General features: G+C 41.3%; 1 non-coding gene across 1 annotated transcript; it reads left to right on the plus strand.

Annotated features, from left to right (window-relative positions):
• The first annotated feature begins 9,530 nt into the window (after positions 1 to 9,530).
• On the plus strand, positions 9,531 to 9,637 carry LOC126067866 (U6 spliceosomal RNA). The gene has a single exon (XR_007515479.1). It is a non-coding gene; the product is annotated as a U6 spliceosomal RNA (small nuclear RNA).
• The last annotated feature ends 1,499 nt before the right edge of the window (positions 9,638 to 11,136 follow it).

An 11,136-nucleotide genomic window follows, 5' to 3' on the forward strand; every position in this document is an offset into this window, starting at 1 on the left:
GATTTTGTAGATGAGAAGCCTGCTCTAGGTCTCTCTGCCAGGCAGCACAGAGCCCAGGTGTAGCTGCACATTCAGGCTCTTCACCGTGGACCCCATCTCAGTAATAAGGATACTAAGTGCTGAGGGAGCAGCTGAGAACATAAGAAATCAAGGAGGGGAGGCCTATTTGGGGCCTTAAGGGACTCACAGAAACTAAGAGGGTAGGACCGAGGAAGCTGAAACCCAAAAGCAAAACTGAGCATGACTTGTCCAGGGGGAAAATTATAATGAATAATTAGAACTGTGGTTGTTAGGTGCCATCAAGTTGTTTCTGACTCATAGGACCCTATGTACACCAGAACAAAACACTGCCTGGTCCTGCACCATCCTCACAATTCTTCTGTCTTTGAGCCCATTGTTGCAGCCGCTGTGTCAATCCATCTCATTAAGGGTCATCCTCTTTTTTGCTGACCTTCTACTATACCAAGCATGATGTCCTTCTCCAGGGACTGGTCCCTCCTGATATAACATGTCCAAAGTACATGAAATGAAGTCTTGTCATCCTTATTTCTAAGGAGCATTCTGGCTGTACTTCTTTCGAGACAGATTTGCTCGTTCTTCTGGCAGTCCATGGTATATTCAATATTGTTCACCAACACCATAATTCAAATGCGTCAATTCTTCAGTCTTCCTTATTCATTGTTCAGCTTTTGCATGCATATGAGACAACTGAAAATACCATGACTTGAGTCAGACATGCCTTAGTCTTCAAGGTGACATCTTTGCTGTTCAACACTTTAAAGAGGTCTTTTGCAGCAGATTTGCCCAATGCAATACGTCATTTGATTTCTTAAATGCTGCTTCCATGGGCATTGATTGTGGATCCACGTAAAGTGAAATCCTGGACAACTTCAGTCTTTTCTGTTTATCGTGATGCTGTTTATCAATCCAGTTGTGAAGATTTTTGTTTTCTTTATTTTGAAGTGCAATCTATACTGAAGAATCTAGTTTTTGATCTTCATCGGTAAGTGTTTCAAGTCCTCTTCACTTTCAGCAAGCAAAGTTGTGTCATCTGCATATCGAAGGCTGTTAATGAGTCTTCCTCCAATCCTGATGCCCTGTTCTTCTTCATATAGTCCAGTTTCTCAGATTATTTTCTTAGCATACAGATTAAATAAGTATGGTGAAAGGATACAACCCTGATGCATACCCTTCCTGGTTTTAAACCATGCAATATCCCCTTATTCTGTTCAAATAACTGCCTCTTGGTCTATATACAGGTTCCACATGAGCACAATTAAGTGCTCTGGAATCCCCATTCTTCACAACGTTATCCATAATTTGTTATGATTCACACAGTCAAATGCTTTTGCATAGTCAATAAAACACAAGTAAACATCTTTCTGGTAGTCTCTACTTTTAGCCGAGACCCATCTGACATCAGCAACGATATCTCTGGTTCCTGGTTCTGAATCCAGCTTGCTTTAGAACTTATGATAATTAATTTGTTTGGAACACTTACTATAGTCAAGCACTGTTCTAAGAGCTTTGCTTGCATTAACTCATTTAATCCTCATAATAGCACTGAGATAGAGGGCATTCTTATCTCTACATATTAGGAAACAAACACAAAGATATTACACAGTTTGTAAAGTGGCAGAGCCAGGATCCAAACTGAGGAAGCTGATTCCCAATCCTGTACTCTTAACTACCACAGGCCAAACAAAGCTGCTTGAATGCCTGGCAAAGGCATTTAAACTACTAGATCACCCACCACATTAGGACTCTATTTGGTTGGTGTCTTCAGTCTTTCTGTGTATACCCAGTGGCTAGCACACAGCCTGGTATGTAGGCCTAATTTGTTAAATGACTGCATGATGGAGACATGGGACTGAGTGAGGAGTGCTGTGTGCAGCGTTCTATTACAGCTCTCTCTGCTCTGCTGGGCAGATGTATCAGTGGTTTTAGATGAAGCAGAGGAAGGCATGAAATGTTGATCTGCTGTTGCCCTGATGTTAGCAGGGACAGTGAACACTCCAGAAACCATAATTAGTTTCCAAAAGATCTCAGCAGCCTTGGAGGCTGAGCTGGAACTAACAAGATGAGGCCTTCTCTGTGGTCCCAACCAGAGCTGTCCCATAAAACTGTCTGTGATGATGGAAATGCCTTAGATCTGCACTGTCCAACATGGTAGCCATTAGTTACTCATGACTATTGAGCTCTGGAAATGTGGCTGGTTTAGCTGAGAAACTAAAATTTTAATTTTAAGTAATTTAAATTTAAATAGCTACCTGTGGTTAGTGGCTATCACATTGGACAGCTCAAGTCCAAACCATCAAGTACCCAAAACAGAAAGAATCTAGATTAAGATTCAGTTAAAATGACTTAAAGGTTTGAGTTGATCTCGAGCTCAACAATGCAATGTAGAAAAAAAAAAAACGGAAAAGAATGAACAGAGGGAAAGGGAGAGAGTGAAGCGGGGGGAGGAAAGAAGGAAGAAAGGAAGGAAAAAGTGAATGTAATGTATGTATTACAGCAACAGAAACCAGAGGTGAGACCAGCTCTGTGCTGCCCTAGACTGATCACAGTTCAGCAACAGAGCTCAGCTCTGGGCCCCATACTCTGAGGGGGACACTGTTACACGGGAGGGTGTCGGGAGGAGGAGGACAGAATGTTGAGGACCTGGACCCCATGTTGTATGAAGAATGATTGAAGTGGCCTGGAGAAGGGAAAGCAGAAGGAGGATGCGGTGGTTGTCCCCAAACATCTGAAGGTCTGTCATGCAGGAAGGGAATTTGATTTGTTTCCTATTATATAAGTCTAATAAACAAAACAAACAACTCTGTATAAGCTAACCCCTAGGCCACAAGCCCAGGGAAGGATCTATGTCTAATTTATCTTCTGTTCCCCTCAGCACCTAGTCCATCCAGGACCTGGTCCACAGTAAAGACTGACTACAAACTGGGTACCAAAAAAAAAAAAGCCAAACCCATTGCTGTCGAGTTGATTCCGACTCATGGTGACTCCACGTGCTATAGAACTGCTCCATAGGGTTTCCTTAACTGTAATCTTTATGGAAGCAGTTCACCAGGCCTTTCTTCCATAGCATCCCTGGGTGGATTCAAACCACCAAACAGGTTAGCAGCTGATCAAAAATCACTTGCGCTACCCAGGCTCACAGATTTGCTGGCTGAATGAATACGAAAGAATTCAACAGGGTTCCAGTGGATGGACATTCAGAACAAGTTGAGCTCACTATAAGGAACTCTCTAAAAGAGCTATCCGAGAATGGAGTGGGCTACCTTGAGAGTCATGAACTCTCTGTCAATAAATGTATGCAAATAAAGGGTAGGTCTTCATCTGGAGGCTGAACCAGGTACCAGGCGACCCCTCAAGTTGAAAAATTAACAAGTTCTGTTGGGACGAGAGAGAGAAGATCAAGTCTGTGCTTTGGGAACAATTAGCTGGCTATATATATAGAACAAATTGATGGAGAAGGACCTGAGGCAAGGAGGACCAGTTAGGAACCACTGCACTGATTCAAGAGATAAGAGAATAGACTGGGTGGCAGTGGGAATGGAAAGTCAAGGATAGCCATGATGTGAAAGGAGCAATGATACCAGGCTGAGAGTCAGGAGCCACAGGTTCTAGTCCTGCCTCTGCCATTAACTTCTTGTGTCATCCTGATAAATCTCTTCCCTTCTCTGGATTTCAATTTCTCTGTGAAAGACAAAACAATCTCCAAGGTCCCTTCCAACTCTGTGGATTCTGTGTATGGAAGAGAGATTATGAAGGATAAGTGGGATGTATGGTATTTTTTTTTTTTTGGTATTAGAAAGCCTTTATAAGCTTCCAGGTAACAATATCATTATTATTAATTATTATTATTTAAAGCCTTGCCAGAGCTTGATGACTGGATTGGTAGGAGGAAGTCAAAACCACAAACCAAACCTGTTGCTGTCGAGTCAAATCCAACCCTACAGGACAGAACAGAACTGCCCCATAGAGTTTCCAAGGAGCACCTGGGGGATTCAAACTGCCAAAGTTTTGGTTAGCAGCCGTGGCTCTTAACCACTGTGCCACCAGGGTTTCTGGAAGGAGTCAAGTGGGCTGTATTTGTAGCAATGTGGGTGAGGGGCAAGGGTCTCTGACCCTTTGAGAGGGTCAGCTAACCACTCTACACCTCCTCCAAGAAATGTGAAGACAGTGTTCTGTGTCCTGTCACCTAGTGAACTGCTTCCTCATTCCATTGAGCCACACCCCATACTTTGCTAAAGGAAGCAACCAGTTCTAGGAAAGGTTAAACTCTGTCCTCCTCCTTTTAATGTTTACAAATGAGCCCTAGTCTGATAATTTCCTTTCCTCAATTAATAAGCTGGCAGCATCCCATATAAAAATAGCCACCATTACTGAGCCTTTACTATATGCTAAACACTCTATCTACTTAATTTTCTCACCCTGGGAGGTAGCTATAATAATTATCCCCACTTTATGGATAAGGACACCAACGGCTCAGGGAGATATGTAACTTACCACAGTCACAGAGCTTGTAAGGGGGATTCCAATACACGTCTGTGATTTCAAGCCTGCTTTCCTAAAGGCTTCCATTGCTTTACTATGTATTTTTGCAACAACTTAGCAAGGAGGGCAAGACCTGTATTGTTGTCCCCAATTTACAGCTGGGGAAACGGAAGCTTAGAGAAGCTTAAATTAAATCACTGGACAAGTCAGTGAAGTCTCTGGATGTGCAGCTCAGGGTTCTTTCCACTTCTCTGTGCAGTGTTCTCCTCCTTTCCCTGCACCTGCCAGGGTGATAGGTAGGGACTTAAGGAAAAGACTTACTTATCCTTTTCCTGGGGCGAAGGGAAGAGTTTCTGAAAGGCCAAAATTAATTCTCCTCCCCTCCCCACCACACACACCCCAGCCCAGGGCCTTGTGGTGCTAAAGGCTCACAGAGTGAGTCATGTGGTGCTAACCTGCCAGAAGCACCAGAGCACAAGGTGCTAAACTGAGTTTAAAGGGTTGGAAAAGTAGGTCAAGTGTTCTCATTCCCAAGAGTACAGCCCAATTCCATCTCTACTCATCTCTTCTCAAAACAGCAAATATTTAGGGAACACTGTGCAAGGTGTTGGGGGCAGAGGTGACACAATGACAAATCGGAATGGGTCTCCACCTTTCAGAGGGGATGAGACAATCGGTACAAGGTTATACACACACACACACAGAGTCGTGGGGACACACGGTGATTAATTTCGAGGAAAGGAGCTCACAAAGGTGTTGAGATTGGAGTGGAGTCTTGAAGAGTGAGTTCAGCACACAAAAGAAGTAGAGAGGGCACTCCAGGCTGCAGGAATGCACATGCAGAAGCCCTAAGGCTTAAATATATTCGGACTCTATCTAGCAGGCAATAGGGAGCCATGGAAGGCACGGTGGCTTTGGAAAAAGACTGTCTGAGTTTGAACCCTGGCTCTGCCCCTTCACAGCTGTTTGACCTTGGGCAAGTGATTTAACCCCTGTGGTAGAGGTATTATTATTCCCAATTATTTGCTCTCCCCCTTCCCAGTAAGACAATTATACGTCCTAGTCAGTTGCCATATGACTTCAGTACCTTCCAGAGGAAAGAGTACATTTCCCCAACCCATTGTCAGGCTTGACCAGGTTACTTACTTTGGCCAATGGAAGCTGAGCTGAAGAGCAGAAACTTGAAGAGCCATTGCGTGTTTCAGCCTGAAATCTTACTCCTTTGTCCCTGTCACCAGAATAGCATGTGCTGTGTAGGGGCTGCGCCTTTATCCTGCATTCTGGAGAGAAAAAACTTATGAGGCAGAGCTGCAGCCAACCCACAGCTGCTGATGTACAATGTGAATGAGAAACCTTAATGGCTGTAGCCAATGAGATTTGGGGGTTGTTTGTTATCACATCATAATTTAGCAAACACTGACTGATATACCCCACTACAGGGTGGGTGTTTTCAGTGGTACCTACTGCAGAGAACTCTTGTGAGGATGAAATTAGATCATCTTATGAAAAATGTATAGCCACTTCATCAGGGTGTTGTATTATAAAATGAGCACTCTGCCCACATATTTATGAAATTTTGATATATGACAGAAATGGCATTTGCAAAAAAGTAGCAAAGGATAGACTGCTTACAAAATGATACTGAACAACTGGGTATCCATTTGGGAAAAAAAAAAAATTGGATTCCTACCTCATAGCATACACCAAAATAACCTTCAGTCGGATTAAAGACCCAAAGTTGAAAAATAAAACTTTAAAATCTTTAGAAGAAACTAAAAAGAACATCTTTAAGACCTCAGAGTAAGGAAGAATTTCTTAAACAAAACACAAGAATCACAAAACTGTGTGTGTGTGTGTGTGTGCTTTAAGTGAAAGTTTACAATTCAAGTCAGTTTCTCATACAAAAACTTATACACACATTGTTATGTGACCCTAGTTGCTCTCCCTACAATGTGACAGCACAGTCCTTCTCTCCACCCTGTATTCCCTGTGTCCATTGAAGCAGCTCCTGTCCCCCTCTGCCTTCTCATCTCGCCTCCACACAGGAGCTGCCCACATAGTCTCACGTGTCTACTTGAGCTAAGAAGCACACTCCTCACCAGTATCATTTTATGTCTTGTAGTCCAGTCTAATCTTTGTCTGAAGAGTTGGCTTCGAGAATGGTTTTAGTTTTGGGCTAACAGAGAGTCTGGGAGCCATGACCTCTGGGGTCCCTCCAGTCTCAGTCAGACCATTAAATCTGGTCTTTTTACGAGAATTTGAGGACTGCATCCCACTTTTCTCCTGCTCCATCAGGGATTTTCTGTTGTGTTCCTTGTCAGGGCAGTTATTGGAGGTAGCCAGGTACCATCTAGTTCTTCTAGTCTCAGGCTGCTAGAGTCTCTGGCTTATGTGGCCCTTTCTGTCAAGTGGGCTCATATTTTCCTTGTGTCTATGGTGTTCTTCATTTTCCTTTTCTCCAGGTGGGTTGAGACCAATTGATCCATCTTAGATGGCCGCTTGCTAGCTTTTAAAATCCCAGACGCCACTCTACAAAGTGGGATGCAGAAAGTTTTCTTAACATGCTTTGTTATGCCAATTGACCTAGATGTCTCCTGAAACCATGGTCCCCAGACCCCTATCCCTGCTACTCTGTCCCTCAAAGTGTTTGGTTGTATTCAGGAAACTTCTTAGCTTTTGGATTAGCCCAGTTATGCTAAAAAAATGCTAAGCTCCCCTGTATTGTGTGTTGTCCTTCCCTTCACCTAAAATAATTCTTGTCTGCTATCTAATTTTTTTTTTTTTATCTAATTTAGTGAATACTCCTCTCCCTCCCTCCGAACCCTTGTAACCATCAAAGAATGTTTTCTTCTGTGTTTAAACCTTTCCTTGAGTTCTTATAATAGTGGTCTCATATAATATTTGTCCTTTTGTGACTGACTAATTTCATTCAGCATAATCCCTTCCAGATTCCGCCATGTTATGAGATGTTTCATGGATTCATCGTTGTTCTTTATCATTGCGTAGTAAGAATCACAAATCTTGAAGAGAACTGATATAGTCAATGACATTAAATGTAGAACTTCCATTTATCAGAAGACTCCATAAAGAAAAAGACAAGTCACTGACTGGGAGAGAATCTCTACAATGCATTTGGCTCACAAAGGATGAGAATCCAAAATACGTAAAGAACTTCTAGTTTTTAACAATAGATTCTTAGATATGATACCAAAAGCATGAGCGACAAAATAGATAAATTGGACTTCATCAAAATTAAAAATGTGTATCAAAGGTCTTTAGCAACGAAGTAAACAGATAACCTACAGATTGGGAGAAAATTTTGAGGAGCCATATATCTGATGAGGGTTTGATATCCAAAATATATGAAGAACTCCTACAACTTAATAAAAAGGCAAACAACCCAATCAAAAAATGAGAAAACAACTCGAAGAGACGTTTCATCAAAGAAAATATACAAATGGCCAACAAGCACATAACAACATGTTCAACATCATTAGTTATTGTTGTGTGCCGTTGAGTCAATTCCAACTTATAGTGACCCTATGTGACAGTTTTTTTTTTATATGACAGAGTAGAACTACCCCATAGGGTTTCCTAGGCTGTGATCTTTACAGGAACAGATGGCCAGGTCTTTTTGCCCACGGAGCTGCTGGTGGATTCAAACCACTGACCTTTTGGTTAGCAGTGGAGGGCTTAATCATTGAGCCACCAGGGCTCCATTATTAGTGATTAGGAAGATGCAAATCAAAACCTCAACGAAATACCGCTTCACCCCCATTAGAATGATTATGAATTAAAAAAAAAAAAGAGAGAAAACTAGTGTTGTCCAGGACATGGAGAAATTCGAACCCTCATGAAATTGCTGGTGGGAATGCAAAATGGTATAGCCACTGTAGAAAACGGTTTGGTGGTTCCTCAAAAAGATAAACATGGCATTACCATACAATCCAGCAATTCCATTCTAGGTATATACCCAAAAGAATTGAAAGCAAGGACACAAAACAGATACATGATCACCAATGTTCATCTGCAGCACTATTTACAATAGCCAAAAGATGGAAACAACCTAAATGTCCATCAATGGATGAATTGATAAACAAAATGTGGTATGTTGGAATATTACTTAGAAAGAGAAATAAACTCCTGATACACGTTACATCGATGCACCTTTAAAACATTATGCTGAGTGAAATAAGTCAGACACAAAATGACAAATATTATATGAGCCCATTTACATGAAATATCTAGAATAGGCAAATGCACAGAGACAGAAAGCATATTAGTAGTTACCAGGGTTTAGGGGGACGGGGAATAGAGAGTTATTATTGCCTAACGGGTATAAAGTTTCTGATTGGGGTAATTGGTAAAGTCTCTCTTTTATTATCCTGGTGGGTGTGAAGTGGTACGCACTATACTTTTTGCTGTATCTGAATTATTTTGTCCTAATTTTTAATTTGTTATTTAATTAAAAAAAAACTACTGGGGTGGCTGATGTGGAGGATGGAATGGTAGGGGTTGGGACAGAGACCAGGAGAGAGAAGTATGCTGCATATGTCCCCCACAAAGAAAAAAAAAAAATTTTTTTTTTTTTAGAGGGCTGTGGCAGAGGACATGGAGGAGGAGGGGCTGGGGTAAAGGCCAACATAAATCTCAGAGTGGAATAAATGCATACAGGGTGTCAGCCCAGAGCAGCTCTTAAATGAAGCAGATTTTCTGGGGAGCCCCAAATCCTTTCCCTCACACAAGAGCCAAACTGCCATTGAGAAGCTGTCAGAAATTGACATTGGAGGGAGGGGCCTAATAATTCAGGAGAAACTTATTCACTGGTGATTTTGGACTCCCTTTCTTTCTGTGACCTACGTTTCCTAATACGTGAAATGAAGGATTTGGAGTTAACAGTCTCCTTTCCTCTAGCACATGCTAGGATTTTATAGTGATGGGTCCTTACTGAGTGGAAAGAAATTCTTGGGACCAAGGTTTTACATAGAAAAAGCTTTCTGGCTTTTATTTTCTAAAAATAAATCAAGTTCGTGTTCCCTTCGGCAGCACATATACTAAAATTGGAACAATACAGAGAAGATTAGCATGGCCCCTGCACAAGGATGACATGCAAATTCATGAAGCGCTCCATATTTTTAATATGTATCAAGTTGTGTATAAGTTTTTATGTGAGAGACTGACTTGATTTGTAAACTTTCACTTAAAGCACAATAAAAATTACTTTAAAAAAATTAATAAATCAAGTTCAAAGACAAGAGGAAAGAGGCAGCAGGTATTTTGATCCCAAGGATATTTGTGTTTATGAATACAAATGTTTTATTTAGAATTTAGAACCAACATCAATGAATTTTCAAGGCAAAATTTCTTTCTGGGGGAAACTCCGTTAAGCCAGTTTAATTCCTTGATCAATTATCTTTATGGTACAATTAAACTGTTTCTAGCTTTTTCTATTTTTTATTTCAGTGAAATTGTTTTCATTGCGATCAATTCTTCATGAAAACTTGACTAGAAGAATCAGTTTTGTTTTTGTCCATTTAAAATATTTATTGATTATGGCTACTGGAACTTTGAGGCATCTTTTTTATTGTCTAATTTTTCCCGGAAAACCTGGTGGCGTAGTGGCTAAGTGCTATGGCTGCTGACCAAAAGGTTGGCAGTTGGAATTCACCAGGCATTCTTTGGAAACTCTATGGGGCAGTTCTATTCTGTCCTGTAGGATCCCTATGAGTTGGAATCAACTCTAAGGCAATGGGTTCCCCCACAATCAGGTCAGGTTCTACAGATCTAAATCCTGTCCAAAAACATTTGACTCTTCTGAAAATTCTTGCCCTGTGCAATTTTAGGACATATTCATTATTTTTACCAGTTCTTGTATTAGTTTCCTAAGGGTACTGTAACAAATTACCAGAAACTTGTAGGCTTAAAACAACATACATTTATTCTCTCACAGTTCTGGAGCCCAGAAGTCCAAAATCAGAATCACTAGACTGCACTCTCTCTGGCGACTCTAAGGGAAAATCCATTCCTTGCCTCTTTCAGCTTCTGGTAGCTGCCAGCATCCCTTGATTTGTGGCCGCATCATTCCAATCTCTGTAGTCACATTGTCTTCTCCTCATTTGTGGTGGTCAAGTCTCCCACTCCCTCCCTTTTGTAAGGATACACATAATTGCATTTAGGGCCCATTTTGATAATCGAGGATAATCTCCCCATCTCAAGATCCTTAATCAAACTTGCAGAATCTCTGCCATGTAAGGTAACATTTATAGATTCCAGAGTTTAACCCAATGAGACCTAACCCATTGCCATCTAGTCGATTCCGACTCATAACGACCCTATAGGACAGAGAAGAACTGCCCCCATAGGGTTTCCAAGGCTGTAAATCTTTACAGATGCAGACTGCCACATCTTTCTCCCAGGAGAGGCTGTTGGGTTTGAGCGATTGACCTTTTGTTTAGCAGCCAAAAGCTTTAACCACTGTGCAACCAGGACTACTCCCTGATATATTGGAGGCCCATTATTCAGCCTACTACAGTGCCATTCATTATAGGCTGGATAAAATACTGAATTGCATTTATTTCTTAGTTTATCCAAAAATAATTGTCAGCAATTTCCTTCAGCTATTCTGGGATTGCTGAA

This window comes from Elephas maximus, chromosome 25 (genome assembly GCF_024166365.1).
Source record: "Elephas maximus indicus isolate mEleMax1 chromosome 25, mEleMax1 primary haplotype, whole genome shotgun sequence".
In the NCBI taxonomy this organism is placed as follows: domain Eukaryota; kingdom Metazoa; phylum Chordata; class Mammalia; order Proboscidea; family Elephantidae; genus Elephas; species Elephas maximus.